We start from the raw sequence: 18,807 nt of genomic DNA, 5'->3' as shown, positions 1-18,807 counted from the left end.
GGCACTGCCAATACAAATTTTTTGAAATGATAGATGATTGCAAAAATATACAGGGGCCCTGGCATCCATTTAGACCAGTTAATACTTTGCGCCAACTACCAGTCTGCTACTCAGCAGAGGAGCCCACCCCTGTACCTAGCTATGCCACCTGTTTATTTATCAACATTTTTTGGGCAGACATTTACCTCACTTTATTATTTTAGCCTGCTAACTGTGTCAGCCACTCCTTACAGTTGTCCTCCACTGAACAAAGCTATGCCGCCTGTGTACTCCTGTAACCAATTTTGAACTGCATGCAGCCTACTTTTTTATTTTAGGCCTACTAAGTCTGTCTGCGCCACTCCTTACAGTTGTCCTCCACTGAACAAAGCTATGCCGCCTGTGTACTCCTGTAACCAATTTTGAACTGCATGTAGCCTACTTTTTTATTTTAGGCCTACTAAGTCTGTCTGCGCCACTCCTTACAGTTGTCCTCCACTGAACAAAGCTATGCCGCCTGTGTACTCCTGTAACCAATTTTGAACTGCATGTAGCCTACTTTTTTATTTTAGGCCTACTAAGTCTGTCTGCGCCACTCCTTACAGTTGTCCTCCACTGAACAAAGCTATGCCGCCTGTGTACTCCTGTAACCAATTTTGAACTGCATGTAGCCTACTTTTTTATTTTAGGCCTACTAAGTCTGTCTGTGCCACTCTTTACAATTGTCCTCCACTGAACAAAGCTGAGCTGCCAGTTTACTTCTGTTTCAAATACTAAACTGCTTTTGGCCTACTTGTTTGGTTGGGCCTACTAACGGTGTCTGCCGCTCCTTGCTTTTCTCCTCCACTGAACAAAGCTGAGCCGCCAGTTTACTCCTGTTTCAAATATTAAACTGCATTTGGCCAACTTGTTTAGTTGGGCCTACTAACGGTGTCTGCCGCTGCTTGTTGTTCTCCTCCACTGAACAAAGCTGCGCCGCCACTTTACTCCTGTTTCGAATATTAAACTGCATTTGGCCAACTTGTTTGGTTGGGCCTACTAATGGTGTCTGCCGCTCCTTGCTTTTCTCCTCCACTGAACAAAGCTGAGCTGCCAGTTTACTCCTGTTAAAAAATATTAAACTGCATTTGGCCTACTTGTTTGGTTGGGCCTACTAACTGTGACTGCCCCTCATTACACCTGTCCTCCACTGCACAAAGCTATGCCGCCTGTGCACTCCAGTTACCAATTTTTAACTGCATTTAGCCAACTTTATTATTTTAGGCCTACTAATTCTGTCTGCGCCACTCATTACTGCTGTCCTCCATTGAACAAAGCTATGCCGCCTGTTTACTCCTGTTACCATTTTTGAACTGCTTGGAGCCTACTTTTTTAATGTGGGCCTACAAACTGTGTCTGCGCCACTCATTGCTGCTGTCCTCCATTGAACAAAGCTTTGCCGCCTGTTTACTCCTGTTACCAGTTTTGAACTGCATTTAGCCTACTTACTTTTTTGGGCCTACTAACTGTGTCTGCCCCTCATTACAGCTGTCCTCCACTGCACAAAGCTATGCCGCCTGTGCACTCCAGTTACCAATTTTTAACTGCATTTAGCCAACTTTATTATTTTAGGCCTACTAATTCTGTCTGCACCACTCATTACAGCTGTCCTCCATTGAACAAAGCTATGCCGCCTGTTTACTCCTGTTACCATTTTTTAACTGCTTGGAGCCTACTTTTTTAATGTGGGCCTACAAACTGTGTCTGCGCCACTCATTACTGCTGTCCTCCATTGAAAAAAATCAAGACAAAATGAATGGGGATTATAAAAGGCCAGTGTTGAACATAGAATCCCCTTAAAACTTAGCTTTTAATGATGACATATATAAAACCCTAACCCAAAAAAAAAAAAACAAAAAAAAAACCTTGGTTAAATAACCACGATAAGATACCACCAATAGGTAACCTGTTGAGGTACTACAATAAAACCTACTGCTCACCTCTGCCTAGCTGTGGAGGTTGGCACCCTAAGATACGATTATTTGGCGCCCCCAAATGTGGTTATTTAACCAAGGTTTTTTTTGTTTTTTTTTTGGGTTAGGGTTTTATATATGTCATCATTAAAAGCTAAGTTTTAAGGGGATTCTATGTTCAACACTGTCCTCCATTGAACAAAGCTTTGCTGCCTGTTTACTCCTGTTACCAGTTTTGAACTGCATTTAGCCTACTTACTTTTTTGGGCCTACTAACTGTGTCTGCCACTCCTTACAATTGTCCTCCGCTGAACAAAGCTATGCCGCCTGTGTACTCCAGTTACCAATTTTGAACTGCATTTAGCCTACTTTTTTATTTTAGGCCGACTAAGTCTGTCTGCGCCACTCATTACAGCTGTCTTACATTGAACAAAGCTATGCCACCTGTTTACTCCTGTTACCAGTTTTGAACTGCATTTAGCCTACTTTTTTATTTTATTCCTACTACCTGTGTCTGTCTGCGCCACTCAATACAGCTGTCCTCCACTGAACAAAGCTATGCCGCCTGTGTACTCCAGTTACCAATTTTGAACTGCATTTAGCCTACTTTTTTATTTTAGGCCTACTAAGTCTGTCTGCGCCACTCCTTACAGTTGTCCTCCGCTGAACAAAGCTATGCCGCCAGTTTACTCCTGTTACCTATTTTGAACTGCATTTAGCCTACGTACTTTTTTGGGCCTACTAATTGTCAGCCTCTCATTACAGTTGTCCTCCGCTGAACAAATCTATGCCGCCAGTTTAGTCCTGTTACCGATTTAGAACTGCATTTAGCCTACTTACTTTATTGGGCCTACTAATTGTCAGCCTCTCATTACAGTTGTCCTCCACTGAACAAAGCTATGCTGCCTGTTACCAGTTTTGAACTGCATTTATCCTACTTTATTATTTGGGCATATATCTGTGTTTCCTCGTCATCCTGCCCATTGCCCAGCCACTGCAAGATGACTCTACTGGTACATTGACCCAGACCACTACATTCCCCTTGCACTACACAGCCAGAATCTGACCCTGCTGAAAGTCAGATTCCCCTTCCCGCATACTATACCACCTTACACGGGGACAAAGAGGAAGGTGCAGATGAAAGTGCAGGTTCCTTCACCAGGTGGGGGGCATACTCGTTGGCAACGTCACTGGCACAGGGCCCCTCATAGTACGCAAAAAGTGTCTCTGCCGGTGGGAGGCGCCCCCGCCGTCATACACACTGCCGTACCTTGAGAGGCCCTGTACCAGTGCCAATGTGAACGAGTGGGCCCCCCGTTCTTGCTTAGGATCACAGCACTTGCAAAGTTTAAATGCTTACCTCTCCCTGCTCCACCGCCGTGACGTACTCCGCGTTTCCTGGGCCAACGAAAAACTTGAGCCAGCCCTACCCTCCACAACTTTAGCAAAGTGACCCCCAGATTTCAATGCCTAACTATTATTATAAAGTAAATTAAGATTGACAAGCTTCAGTAATAAGAATTGATGTTTTTGGCTTTAAAATGGGCACTGTAGGTGTTTTCCTGTCCTCCACTCTCTGCCGACTTTGATTCCCCATTGACTTGCATTGGGTTTCGTGTTTCAGTCGGCCCCCCGACTTTTCGCACTAATCGGCCGATTTCACCCGACTTTTGAGAAAGTCGGGTTTCGCGAAACCCGACTCGATCCTAAAAAAGTAAAAGTCGTTCAACTCTAGCCTCAGGTTTTTGCAGAGCAGCAACAGCTTACATGTCCAGCAAATGCAGATGGAAGTAAACACGAGCAGCAGATGAAGGAGGATTACTGGAAACTGGTGTATGCAGCAGAAACTCAGAGCAGAGTAGCAGGATCACCAAACAGGTTCACAGGAGCAGGTATATAGCCAGGGAGTCACCAGGGTCAGGAGCTGGATGCAAGGCAGAATACTCTAGCACAGACTGAAGGATGGGGTGGAGTTTTATAGCAGGAAGACACAGTGCACATGAGACCAAAGACGCCATCTTGGAAAAGGGCAGTAATGCACAAAAGGTAATAAAAAATGTTCAGAGTCCTGACATTACTCCCTCCTTAGAAGCGGCCTCAGGACGATCCTGGACCTGGTTTCTCGGGGAATCTCTGATGAAAACAAGAAATCTTCTGTTGGGCATTGATGTTTTCCACAGGTTCCCAAGAGTCTTCCTCAGGAAATTATCCCTGCCATCTTATCAGATATTGGAGCCGATTCCTGCGAATCCTGGAATCAATAATTTCCTCCACCACAAATTGTTCTTGCCCATCAATCACCACGGTCTGCGGAGGTGGCACAACATGTCCCTGGAAGGTATTAGGAGATACAGGCTTTAGTAAAGATACATGAAAAACTGGGTGTACCTTCATAGTCCTAGGCAGCTTCAGCCGGCAGGCCACAGAGCTCATGTGAAGGAAGCCCCTGTTCCTCCCACGTCACCAATCCGTGACGTCACTACACAGGCACAGCTCTCCGGCGCCCCCTTTGTCTCTCAGGTCAGTAAGGGCACTGCACCTAGAGCAAATGGCCGCCGGGGAGACTGCCTGGTTACCCACACTGGGTATTCTAGGATTCGCAATCAGAGTAAAAGGATCAGCCCAAAATTAATTTATGATTTAATTGCCTTAAGGGCGCACTAGGTAATTACAAGAAATATACAATCACAATATATCAAGAGTTACAGTCAGAGTACAATACAACAACAATGATACAAGGCTTAAGGTATAAAGCTGGAGGTCACTTTACCAGGTTAGAGGTCGCTTGTGGAAGCCGGGGGGCGCAGCGTTCCGCAGGTCCAAAACTTTAGTTGCCGGGCAGCCCCCAGAAAGCGTGTGCTTGCCCCCCTCTGGCTGGCATGCCCTGTTTCTTAGCTGGTCATCTTCTGTGTGTGCCACTCTCCACATGTTCCAGCTCTTAACCCTGCCGTGTCCCTCCCCCTGTAGCTGGGTGGGCTTGGCAATCTCCACCCCTCTGCCTCCCTGCGATATTTATTCCAATATCTAATAAATGGGATACTTTCTCTCAGGATGATCGGATCAGTACCCGGGCAGTACCAGCGCCTGTGGTTTGTTCTGCCGGTCGTACAGGGATCAAACCTGGACCCATTCGGTCCCCGTGGGAGGCTGATCTCTATATCTCAGGTTTCAGACCCCCCACGGACACAGGAGTCGCACTATTAGATGCACAATTTCTTTAGGACGAGGGGAATATTTTTATGAGCCGGTACCTCGGATTATGCGTCCATAATTCATGATTCCCTGTTGTAGACGGTTTGACTGGACAGCCATAAGAGATGTGTATCCAGTGGCCACTTGACATGCGTGGTTTAATTAAGCCCCCAGGCATTTCCAAGCCCCCTGCTGGTGTGGCTTCCTCCCTGAGCTTTGAAGTACCTTCTGCAATCTACACTGAGCTCAGCCGATTACCATACTAATAGGCACTATGTTCATTAGAAAAGGTGGGGGCCAGGAGCACTCCTCTCTGCAGACCTGTGACCAGGAGACAAAATGGAGTCACGCCAATCTGTGTTAGTATGCCCATCCAAGATGGCGGCTGTTCCCTCATCACACCTCCCTGCTTTAGAGGGCGCTAGGGGGCATCACATTCCTGTGTTCCCCCATGCGCCCTTCCGCACCTCCTCCTTGCCGGGACAACCCAGCAGCATTACCATGGTCTCTGCTTCCTCCTCTGTCTCTCTCCGAGGCTGTCTCTGCCCCCTCCTCTCTCTCTAAGGCTGTCTCAGCCTTCTCTCTCTTTCTGAGGCTGTCTCTGCCTCCTTCTTGGTCTCTCTCTGAGGCTGTCTCTGCCTCCTCCACTCTCTCTCTGAGGCAGTCTCTGCCTCCTCCTCTGTCCCTCTCTGAGGCTGTCTCTGCCCCCTCCTCTGTCTCTGAAGCTGTCCCTGCCTCCTCCTCTGTCCCTCTCTGAGGCTGTCTCTGCCTCTCCCTCTCTCTTTCTGAAGCTGTCCCTGCCTCCTCCTCTGTCCCTCTCTGAGGCTGTCTCTGCCTCTCCCTCTCTCTTTCTGAAGCTGTCCCTGCCTCCTCCTCTGTCCCTCTCTGAGGCTGTCTCTGCCTCTCCCTCTCTCTTTCGGAGGCTGTCCCTGCCCCCTCCTCTGTCTCTCTCTGAGGCTGTCTCTGCCTCCTCCTCTCTGTCTCTGAGGCTGTCCCTGCCTCCTCCTCTGTCCCTCTCTGAGGCTGTCTCTGCCTCTCCCTCTCTCTTTCTGAGGCTGTCCCTGCCCCCTCCTCTGTCTCTCTCTGAGGCTGTCTCTGCCTCCTTCTCTCTTTCCCTGAGGCAGTCTTTGCCTCCTCCTCTGTCCCTCTCTGAGGCTGTCTCTGCCTCTCTCTTTCTGAGGCTGTCCCTGCCTCCTCCTCTGTCCCTCTCTGAGGCTGTCTCTGCCTCTCCCTCTCTCTTTCTGAGGCTGTCCCTGCCCCCTCCTCTGTCTCTCTCTGAGGCTGTCTCTGCCTCCTTCTCTTTCCCTGAGGCAGTCTCTGCCCCCTCCTCTCTGTCTCTGAAGCTGTTTCTGCCTCCTCCTCTGTCCCTCTCTGAGGCTGTCTCTGCCTCTCCCTCTCTCTTTCTGAGGCTGTCCCTGCCCCCTCCTCTGTCTCTCTCTGAGGCGGTCTCGGCCTCCTCTCTTTCCCTGAGGCAGTCTCTGCCTCCTCCTCTGTCTCTCTCTGAGGCTGTCTCTGCCTCCTCCTCCCGGTCTCTGAAGCTGTTCCTGCCTCCTCCTCTGTCCCTCTCTGAGGCTGTCTCTGCCTCTCCCTCTCTCTTTCTGAGGCTGTCCCTGCCCCCTCCTCTGTCTCTCTCTGAGGCGGTCTCAGCCTCCTCTCTTTCCCTGAGGCAGTCTCTGCCTCCTCCTCTGTCTCTCTCTGAGGCTGTCTCTGCCTCCTCCTCCCGGTCTCTGAAGCTGTTCCTGCCTCCTCCTCTGTCCCTCTCTGAGGCTGTCTCTGCCTCTCCCTCTCTCTTTCTGAGGCTGTCCCTGCCCCCTCCTCTGTCTCTCTCTGAGGCTGTCTCTGCCTCCTTCTCTCTTTCCCTGAGCGGATAGGGTACCCCTAACTGTCGGTCCCTGGGCCACGCCTCCGGTGAACCCTGCTGGACCGTTACCTGGAACAGCCATCCCTGGTCCCAGACCACCCGCTCGCGGTCTGACTCCCCAGGAGGCTGTGCCGCCTGCTCCTCGAGAGCTTTCAGGCTAGCATCAGCTTCCAACGCTGCCTGAAATCCCTGACTCGATGTGGCGAAAATGGACGACACTGCCACATCCGCTGTCAGCTCCCCGGGATCTGTCTCCTGGCCGCTGCCTGACTCGGCCGCCACTTGGTCAGAGAGGGGGAAGCCGTCGGACCTCTGCGAGTCTCCTTGGGCTCCGGCGCTCCCACTCCTGGTGACAGCGGCCACGACCGCTGTGCCCATGGGTAGCGCCTGCTTCCCCCCGGCTCCTGACCAAGTCGCCGGGTCAGGCAGACTTCCCTGCCCTCCTGACATCCTGGGTGTGGGGAACTCCTGCCCTGGGGTCTTACCTGGTGGCTCCTCTCCTGGGACGCCTCCGCCCCCCATGGCCTGTTCCTCTTCCTGCAGGGGCCCTAGACTCAGCAGGCTGGATTCACTTAGGGGCCCTCCACTTCCCGTAGCAGCCCCTCCCTCCACCCCTGAGCTCTCCCCTACAGTCTCCTCACCTGTCCTCCCTGTGAGCCCTGTGTGTGTGGTGTCAGTGTATGGATTACCCTCAGGTTTCAATCCCTCCTCCACTGTTGGAGGCACATTCAACACATCAACAGTCACAGTAGTCATGACATTCTTGGGGAGCCGAACTTGGGGGTTCAGTGGCCACATACTGAGACACTATCTGCCCCAAATCGGTCCCAAGTAATACATTGGCAGGAATGTTTGACGTTACTCCCACCTCCCGCACTCCCCTCCCGGCGACCCAGTCCAAAAACACCTTAGCGACAGGCAGCGCCGGTTCCACGCCTCCAATTCCGGAGACGGAAAGGGTTTTTCCCGGTACCAAGTCTTGAGGGGACACCACCTCAGGACGTACCAGGGTTCGTTCAGCGCCTGTGTCCCGCAGTCCCATGACCGCTGAGCGGCCGATAGTGACGGGTTGGTAATTGTCCAGGGACCTCCCACCACCCCCTCCCACACATAAAACAGTGGACGGTTCCAGGGACAGGGATGGGGCCTTAAGACGCTGGGGACATGCAGACTTGAAGTGTCCCAGCTGGTTGCAGTGATGACAACGTCTGGGTTCTGCGCCTGGCCTGGAGAGGGCAGCAGGGGGGTACACCCCTTGTACTCTGGGGGCTGGGGAAACAGGGGCAGGATTGGGCTTACCCCCTCTCCAGGTGCTGCTGGCAGGCTTCTTCGGCTCAGGCACCCTGTTATTGGCATACTCATCTGCCAGGGCGGCTGTAGCAGAAGCCCCCTTCGGTTTCCGGTCACGAAGGAACTGCTGGAGGTCCTCTGAGCTGTTCCACAAGAACTGCTCCGTGACGAACAGTTCCTGGACCTCCTGGCGGGTGGTGAGCGCTAGACCCGAGGTCCAGTGCTCTGCAGCTCGCAGCAACGCCCGCATGTGGTCGGTCCAGGTGTCCTTTGGGCCCCGCTGCAGGCTCCGGAACTTCTTGCGGTAGGACTCCGGGGTGAGGTTGTAGTGCTGGATCAGGGCCCGCTTGATGCTGCTGTAGTCCTGCTCCGCCCCGGCAGGTAAGTCCCCCAAAACTTCCAGGGACTTACCCCTCAAACGGGGGGTCAGGTATCTTGCCCACTGATCCGGGGCCAGATGGTGTTGAAGGCAGGTCCTTTCAAAGGCCAGCAAGAAGGAATCCAGGTCTCCATCCTTCTCAAGCAGAGGGAAGTCCTCAGCCCGGACTTTGGAAACCCTGGACTCTGGTGGTGCTGGGGCGTCCAGCGGGAGCCCGTGTTGAGCCATCTCCAGTCGGTGCTGACGCTCCGCTGCTCTCTCTGCCGCTGCTTGCTCCGCTGCCTCACGGCGTTCTGCATGCTCTTGCTCTGCCGCTTCACGGCGTTCTGCACGCTCGGCCTCCGCTGCTTTCTCTGCAGCTGCCATGAGTCTCATATAGGCGTCTTCATTACCTGCCTCGAGACGTGCCACTGCCGCTGCAACAAGGGTCGCTGATGTGGACAGGCTGGGGCGGGTAGGTGGTGGGTAGTCCCTTGCCGGACTAAGCACGGGTGGCTGGCTCCTTGGGGAGTCTGGGCTGAGCTCCCCCTCGCCTGGAACAGTAAAGTCCACCACCACCTCCTCATCGACCATAGCACTGGCCTGCGCCCTCACTGCACTCCTGATGCCCTCTGCCATCTTTGGAACCTCTGGTTACTGACACAGCTATAACCCTGACCTTGCACACAACTTATTATATTTACACTCTGACCGTCTAGTGCTGGGCTGACCTTAAGACCCCAGCAGTGAAAGTTACCACTGGCAGTCTTTAGTGTCTGGGAGTAGGAGTCCCACGCACACTATTACTCTGATCCCACGTACGCTGCCACCACTGTGAAGGAAGCCCCTGTTCCTCCCACGTCACCAATCCGTGACGTCACTACACAGGCACAGCTCTCCGGCGCCCCCTTTGTCTCTCAGGTCAGTAAGGGCACTGCACCTAGAGCAAATGGCCGCCGGGGAGACTGCCCGGTTACCCACACTGGGTATTCTAGGATTCGCAATCAGAGTAAAAGGATCAGCCCAAAATTAATTTATGATTTAATTGCCTTAAGGGCGCACTAGGTAATTACAAGAAATATACAATCACAATATATCAAGAGTTACAGTCAGAGTACAATACAACAACAATGATACAAGGCTTAAGGTATAAAGCTGGAGGTCACTTTACCAGGTTAGAGGTCGCTTGTGGAAGCCGGGGGGCGCAGCGTTCCGCAGGTCCAAAACTTTAGTTGCCGGGCAGCCCCCAGAAAGCGTGTGCTTGCCCCCCTCTGGCTGGCATGCCCTGTTTCTTAGCTGGTCATCTTCTGTGTGTGCCACTCTCCACATGTTCCAGCTTTTAACCCTGCCGTGTCCCTCCCCCTGTAGCTGGGTGGGCTTAGCAATCTCCACCCCTCTGCCTCCCTGCGATATTTATTCCAATCTATATATATAATTGTCTAAGGGTTTTTCCGTCTGTCTGTCTGTCTGTCTTTCTGTCTGTCTGTCTGTCCTGGAAATCCCGCGTCTCTGATTGGTCGAGGCCGCCAGGCCTCGACCAATCAGCGACGGGCACAGTATCGACGTAGATGTCATAATGGTTGCCATGGCGACGATGATGTCATAAAGGTTGCCTCGACCAATCAGCGACGGGCACAGTCTGCCGCGAATTCTGGAATCATCATTGTCCATATACTACGGGGACATGCATATTCTAGAATACCCGATGCGTTAGAATCGGGCCACAGTCTAGTATCTAATAAATGGGATACTTTCTCTCAGGATGATCGGATCAGTACCCGGGCAGTACCAGCGCCTGTGGTTTGTTCTGCCGGTCGTACAGGGATCAAACCTGGACCCATTCGGTCCCCGTGGGAGGCTGATCTCTATATCTCGGGTTTCAGACCCCCCACGGACACAGGAGTCGCACTATTAGATACACAATTTCTTTAGGACGAGGGGAATATTTTTATGAGCCGGTACCTCGGATTATGCGTCCATAATTCATGATTCCCTGTTGTAGACGGTTTGACTGGACAGCCATAAGAGATGTGTATCCAGTGGCCACTTGACATGCGTGGTTTAATTAAGCCCCCAGGCATTTCCAAGCCCCCTGCTGGTGTGGCTTCCTCCCTGAGCTTTGAAGTACCTTCTGCAATCTACACTGAGCTCAGCCGATTACCATACTAATAGGCACTATGTTCATTAGAAAAGGTGGGGGCCAGGAGCACTCCTCTCTGCAGACCTGTGACCAGGAGACAAAATGGAGTCACGCCAATCTGTGTTAGTATGCCCGTCCAAGATGGCGGCTGTTCCCTCATCACAGCTCACAATACCATTGATCTTGAAGGGGCCAATGAATTTCTTTCCAAGTTTTTGTGAAGGAACGTTTAACTTCAGATTCTTAGTTGCTAACCACACGGAATCTCCTACCTTGAACATGGGTGCAGGTTTACTGAATCTATCAGCCAATCTCTTATAATGTTCTTGAGCTGTAGTCACGGATTCCTTCAGAACCTCCAGATTTTGCCTCATCGCAGTTAGCCTTTCCTCCACTGCCGCAACCGGAGAATTAATTGGAGACCTAAGTAAGGTACACGGATGATAACCCAGATTGGCAAAGAAAGGTGTAAATTTAATGGAGGCGCTCTGAGAATTGTTATATGAAAATTCAACTAACGGCAGTAACTCCAACCAATCACCCTGGAGATGGCTGACATAGCATCTTAGATATTGTTCCAGCGTCTGGTTGGTATGCTCAGTCTGACCATTTGTCTGGGGATGGTAAGCGGAAGAGAGACAGACATTAATATTGAGTGCCGCGCAAAACCCCTTCCAGAATCTTGAAGTGAACTGTACTCCACGGTCAGAGATTATCTCATCCGGGACCCCATACAACCGAAAGACATTCTGTATAACCAAGTTCACTGTATCTTTAGCTGAGGGAAGGCCGGTGCACGGAACAAAATGAGCAGCTTTAGTCAGGCGATCAACTACCACCATGATTGTATTCATGCCCCCTGATGTAGGCAGCTCCACAATAAAGTCCATTGATATAGACCCCCAAGGGCGGGACGGAACAGGTAATGGTTGTAGAAGACCTGTAGGTGCCACATGAGGGGTCTTCTAACGAGCACATACCTCGCAAGAGAGAACATAGTCCTTGGTATCCTTCAGGCAAGTTGGCCACCAGAAGAATCGGCTCAGGAACTCTTGTGTCTTCTGTACCCCCCTGTGACCAGCCAACTTGGAGTCATGTACCAACTTGAGGATCTGCAGACGGACAACCTCAGGGACATAGATACGTTGATCTCTGATCCACATGCCACCCTTAAAGACAAGATTAATATCCACAGGTGGGTTGGCCAGAAATACATCACCGTCATAAGCCTCCCTGCACTCCTTCCACAAGTCCTGATCGTGGATAACTCCAATGAAATTGACATCAGATAGAATGGTCTTGGACGGGGCTCCAGGTACGGAATCCGCAGCATGGATTCGGGATAAAGCATCAGCCTTCCCATTATGAGAACTTGGACGGTACGAGATAACAAAGTTAAATTGATTTAAAAATAAGTTCCAATGAGCCTGATGAGGAGAAAGACATCTAGCGGATCCAAGGAACTCTTAATTGCGATGATCAGTTAGCACTATGATCTGTTGTGCAGCTCCTTGCAGATGATGCCTCCATTCTTTGAAATCGGCAATAATAGCCAAAAATTCCTTGTCTCCCACATAGTAATTCTTCTCTGCTGAGGTTAGTCTATGGGAAAAGAAAGCACAAGGATGTAGCAGACCCTTCTCTCCAGTTCTTTGGGAGAGAATAGCCCCCAAAGCATTATCAGAAGCGTCCACCGCCACAATGAAAGAAAGTGTTGGATCTGGGTGTATCAACAGCGGTGCTGAGGTGAAACAGATCTTAAGCCGATCAAAAGCTTCTTCAGCCTGTGATGACCACTTAAAGGGCTTTTCCTTCTTTGTCAAGGAAGTAATGGGACTGACAATATCAGAAAAATTTCGAATAAAGCGTCTGTAGAAATTTGCAAAACCAATAAAACGTTGGACCTCCTTAACGTTCTTGGGTACCGGCCAGTCAAGGATAGCCTGAATCTTACCAGATTCCATGTTCAGCCCCTGGGGAGAGATGATATAACCTAAGAACTGTATCTCAGAATGATGGAACTCGCATTTCTCTGGCTTAATATACAGATGGTTCTCTTTCAGACGTCTTAAAATAGTTTTGACGTGTTCTTCATGTTCCTGTAGAGAGTCAGAAAAGATTAGTATATCGTCCAAATAGATCACCACAAACTGGTCCAACAAATCTCTGAAAATGTCATTAGCAAGGTGTTGAAATGTTGCAGGGGCGTTACAAAGCCCGAAGGGCATCACAAGATATTCAAAGTGTCCATACCGGCATCTGAATGCTGTCTTCCACTCATCCCCTGGACAAATACGCACCAAATTATAAGCCCCACGAAGACCCAGTTTAGAGAACACCTTAGCATGGCGGACTCTTTCCAGTAATTCGGGAATCAGAGCCAAAGGGTAATGGTTTCGTACGGTTACCTTATTGAGTTCCCAATAGTCAACAGAGTGTCTCAGGGTCCCATCCTTCTTTTTTACAAAAAATATAGGTGCCCCTGCTGGTGAGGAAGAAGGACGTATGAAGCCTTTGGCCAGATTTTCATCAATATACTCCTTTAAGGCTTGAAGCTCAGGTGCCGCCAAAGGGTATACGTTACCAAAAGGAATAGCTGCCCCGGGAAGCAGCTCAATGGGACAGTCATAATGCCTGTGTGGAGGAAGCTTATCTGCATTCTTCTTGTCACAGATGTCAGAGAACTCTTTATATGCTGAAGGTAAAGTAAATACCTGTACATGTGGTTCCATAGCCGTGGACATAGGGACAGCTTCTGTTAACGTTGAGTTGCTTCTTTTTGGAAAGATGATCTCCTTGGTCTCCCAGTTGATAATTGGGTTCTGAGAACGCAACCAAGGAATGCCTAAAATCACAGGAAAATGAGGAGAAGAAATTAGCAAGAAAGAAAGTTGCTCCTGATGATTAGGCTCCAACAAAATTTCAAGGGGTACGGTCTCCTGATCCACAGGCCCAGAGACTAAAGGTGACCCATCCACTGTTTCCATGGTAATTGGAGAGGCTCTTTGCTGAATTTCAATATCATGTTCCTTGGCAAATGCGATATCCATGAAATTGCCACCTGCACCAGAGTCAATCATAGCTGCACTGGAAATCCACTGTCCTGAACACAGGATCTTAATAGGGAGAGAACAGTGAGAGTTCTTTTCCTTAAGCTCCTTGGAGGGTGAAGTCATAGAAAGTGAATGGAATACAGCGTTTAAAGGCAGGCTACATTCAGAGATGTCAGATTCATCATGACAGTTGTCATACTCCCCTACTGCTGCTAGCACCTTGTTAGGCCGTCTGGGACACTTAGGACAATTGATCAAAAAGTGGTCAGACTGACTGCAGTAGAAACATAGACTTTCACGAAGGCGATGCTCCCGGCGCTCATTAATCTCGCACCTCTGAAACGAATCAATTTGCATGGGCACCTCCTCCACCTCCCGAGATGTTTTACCTGCAGGCTCTTTGGAAGGAAGGGAAAAGTGAGAGATACGGTTAAAGGCAGCAAACTTCTCCTGCCTACGCTCAGTAAGGCGAATGTCTATGCGCACACAATGCTGTATAAACGTTTCTAGCTCTTCTGGTGACTCAGAGCGAGCTATTTCATCTTTTACAATACTAGACAGACCCTTTTAAAAATAGGCAATTGTGCATAACTGTCCCAATTGGTATCTACCGCTAATCTCCTGAATTCAGTAGCATACTCAATAACAGAACATTTAGCCTGGCGTAAAGACAATAAAGCTGATTCAGCAGTTGCACGGCAATTGGGATCATCAAACATTAATGCCATAGCGGCCAAGAAATCATCCAAGTTATTTAACCGTGGGTCATGAGACTCAATCATCGGATTCGCCCAGGCGAGCGCTCGTGAGGTCAGCAGCATTATTACACACAATACCTTGGATCTATCATTAGCAAAACGGTCGGCATGTACATCAAAATATAGCATACATTGATTCACAAAGCCACAAAATTTGTCGTGATCACCATTAAATCTGAATGGGGGCAACTTAGGTGGGCTAGCTGGTGGCAGTTGCCCAGAGGGTAAAGTCACTTGTGCAGCTATTTGCGTGCTTATGTCCTGAAAAGCCCATCCATACTGGGACTCTATGCCAGCAAGTTTGTTTTCCTGGGCTGCCATGCGGGTGCTTAAGTCCTGCAAACTTTGTCCAAACACTTGTTGATTGTGTTCAATGCTTCCAAACTTCTTTTGCAGACCTTCCACATCTTTCTGCAGTGATCTAATTATGGAAAACACCTGCTCTAATCTGCTCTCTGCAGTCATTGTTCCAGCAGTCGCCTCTTTTGTGGTAGAGTATCCTGTAATAATTATAGGGGATAACTCAGGAGACCCTTTGCATGGAACAAGACAACTACAGGACACAGTTTTATAAGTGGTAAAATCTATATTATCACACGGTGATTCAAACAGGTGCAGAGAGAAACTCAAGTCCACAACACTTGGTGTAAATATTAAACGCAGCTTAACAGTCTATAGGAAACTTCAGAGGAAATGCAATCACGCAAAAAGTCTATGAAGCACAATTATTCTTGAGGATACTTGACATGAATAAGTCCTTGTTTTAGTCCAAACACAGATAGATATGCTTATAAGGCAGTTCAAATAATATCTTAGCACAACCAGGGAGGCCTGGGTAATAGTCTCAGGTTTTTGCAGAGCAGCAACATTACATGTCCAGCAAATGCAGATGGAAGTAAACACGAGCAGCAGATGAAGGAGGATTACTGTAAACTGGTGTATGCAGCAGGAACTCAGAGCAGAGTAGCAGGATCACCACACAGGTTCACAGGAGCAGGTATATAGCCAGGGAGTCACCAGGGTCAGGAGCTGGATGCAAGGCAGAATACTCTAGCACAGACTGAAGGCTGGGGTGGAGTTTTATAGCAGGAAGACACAGTGCACATGAGACCAAAGATGCCATCTTGGAAAAGGGCAGTAATGCACAAAAGGTAATAAAAAATGTTCAGAGTCCTGACAAAGACGTTATTATCGATTATGTGTAACACAGTCCCTTAGTATAAAGTGTACTCACTTATTATGTATAGCACAGTCCCTTGGTATATAGTGTAATAACTTATGTATAGCACAGTCCCTTAGTGTATAGTGTACTCACTTATTATGTATAACATCATCCTTAGTTACATAGTTTCCTCTTTTGTTATGTATAACACCATTCCTTATTACATACAATCCTCTCTAGTTATATATGATGCCCTCCCTTATTATATGGCTTCCTCTGCTGTTATGTAGAGTGCTGTCTCTTACCTAATGTATTATTGTTATTTTTGTTATTCACAGCTCCCTGTTTTATTACATAGTCCGCTCTCTTGTTAGATATAAAATGACTGCTGATGGAGGAGCCGGTGACCAGACTACCAGTCCATCAGCTCCTCCTTTAGAAAAGAAGCTTTCCCATGCTCTATCAGCCATCATTGCATTATACAGCTAAAAAGAAAGGACGGTATGTAATAAAAAACAGGGCTCTATAAAGTCCAATATGCAAGGGAGGGTGCTGCACATAACAAGAGAGGGCACTGTGTAATAAGGGACGGCAATATAGATAATAAAGGAGATTATGCAATATATGCATGTATATATATATATATATATATATATATATATATATATATATATATATATATATGTAGCTTTGTCACCTTAAAAGGAGGGGAGCCCAGACACATTTCCTGCACTGGGGCCCCAAGCTGTCTGTGTCCGCCCCTGGCTAAGCCCCAGGGCAGTTAAAGTGTTACAGTCAATGATGGACTGTTGTAGTGCAGGGCAGGTGATGCTGTAATAATTCTGAGGACACAGCAGGGTTCAGTTTTCATATTTTACTCACAGTCGGTTGGTTACAGACTCCAGCCAGGTGCTGTGTAATTCGGGTCTGTGGTCCAGCTAGCTCTCAGGTAATTTGGGTGCACTTTTCCGAGACTCCCTTCTTGTTTACCTATCTAGGCCATTTCTCTGTGCTGGCTTCGCCCTTCTGCCCTGCGCCTCACACACAGTGTCCCAAGCCAGCAGCCTCGGGTCCTGTCGGGCAACGCTCTCCTGGTCCCCACGACCCTATATGGCTGCCTTTTCAGCGAATATGTGTGGATTTGGCTATGCCACATACAGATACCACAGCCTCCGGTTTGCTAGCTGAGACTTGCAGTTCCTCCACTAGTCTGGGGCCGGTCCCACACTGAGACCTGGTCCTTCCAGCCGACTATGGTCGGTGTGAATTCGGGCGCCACGATTGGATTCTTCACTTCCTTGGTCCCTAGGATCCCTTCTCTCTCTCTCATTATCTCCTTTCTTCACGTCTGCTCCCATCAACTCCTCCGACCAACCGACAACTTTACATCCAACCCGAGAGCTAGATACCACACCTCTGGCTGAGGTGCTGTACCTCTGTTGTGACAGGACCCTCAGGTGCGCCACATATGTTACGAGGTTGGTATGTATGCAACTGTAGGCCGTTAGGGCGGTAGGACCCACTAGAAAGTTTGCCGTGACGTGGCAGTGGGCTTCATACAGTCTGATCAGAATGTTAAACTGAAAACCTCATGTTCAGCACGTAAATTTTTGCCTAGCGGCTTTAGACCAACGTATGATTTTTGGAGGTGCGGTTCATGCCCTTTTTATTTTTTTACCTTTTGTACAAAGCATGTTCTAGTCTCTTTCTTGGACCAGCACTCCTCCCATTTGGCACAGGTGATTTTAATTAGCAGGAGACTGCAAAGTAAGGGGTCTAGCCCATTTTGGCTCTCACTGAAGAGCTGGAGGAAGGTGAGTTTTAGTGCTCCTTTCATTTTGGTGCTGGTGCTGTGTGGCGGCTATTGTTTCCATGGCTTTGTGCTGGTGGAGCGGCGCGGTCTAGAGTCATGGGGGCTCAGTCTTACAGCATGGGTGCTGTGGGGCAACAGACCGTCTGCCCTGCTGGTGCATTGCCGCTGTGACGGTGGTCGCCGCACAGCTCCGCTCCGTTAGGGCGGTAGGACCCACTACGAGGTTTGCCGTGACGTGGCTGTGGGCTTCATACAGTCTGATCAGAATGTTAAACTGAAAACCTCATGTTCAGTATGTAAATTTTTGCCTAGCGGCTTTAGATCAATGCATGATTTTTGAAGGTGCGGTTCATGCCCTTTTTTTTTTCTCTTTTTGTACAAAGTATGCAACTGTATGTTGCCATGTCCCCCATCCCTTGTTTGATATAGTATCCAATATCCCATACCCTGTGTACTGTTATTAGTGCTCGCTTCCGGTGACCGCTTCGGCGATGTCCGTATCCTGAAATCGCTTCTGCAGTTCCGGTACCCTCCCGTCCCTTATTACGTAACATCCTCTCTATTTACAGTGGGTACAGAAAGTATTCAGACCCCTTTAAATTTTTCTCCCTTTATTTCATTGCAACCATTTGGTAAATTCAAAAAAGTTCATTTTTTTCTCATTAATGTACACTCTGCACCCCATCTTGACTGAAAAAAAACAGAAATGTAGAAATTTTTGCATATTTATTAAAAAGGAAAAATGGAAATATCACATGGTCATAAGTATTCAGACCCTTTGCTCAGACACTCATATTTAAGTCACATGCTGTCCATTTCCTTGTGATCCTCCTTGAGATGGTTCTACTCCTTCATTGGAGTGAGAATCATGAGGTCAAAGGAACTGGCCAAGGAGCTTAGAGACAGAATTGTGGCAATACACTCTGCAGTAAGTGGAAAAAGCCGTTTTCAACAAAAACGTACTGAATAGCATTTGTGCAGTCTATGAATTTGTTCTGAGAAATAGTATCGCCTCCATCAGATCATCCTTTAGAGATGACCTCAAATCTAACCTAATTATTTTAAGGCTAGAGAAAGACCTCTCTACACTAACTTGGGTTGGTGGCAAAGCAGTAACCACATGGGAAACATCTCTAACAATTTCAGGGTATAAAGGAATTGCCTCGTGCACAGTCAGTTTTGATGAACGATTGAACTCTTCTACTTCTTTGAGAGCAAGTTAGCTGAAATATGGTCAATCTGTCTTCTA

The sequence above is a fragment of the Ranitomeya variabilis genome, chromosome 5 (assembly GCF_051348905.1).
Source record: "Ranitomeya variabilis isolate aRanVar5 chromosome 5, aRanVar5.hap1, whole genome shotgun sequence".
NCBI classification, from domain to species: domain Eukaryota; kingdom Metazoa; phylum Chordata; class Amphibia; order Anura; family Dendrobatidae; genus Ranitomeya; species Ranitomeya variabilis.
Note: the sequence above shows the minus strand (reverse complement) of the source record.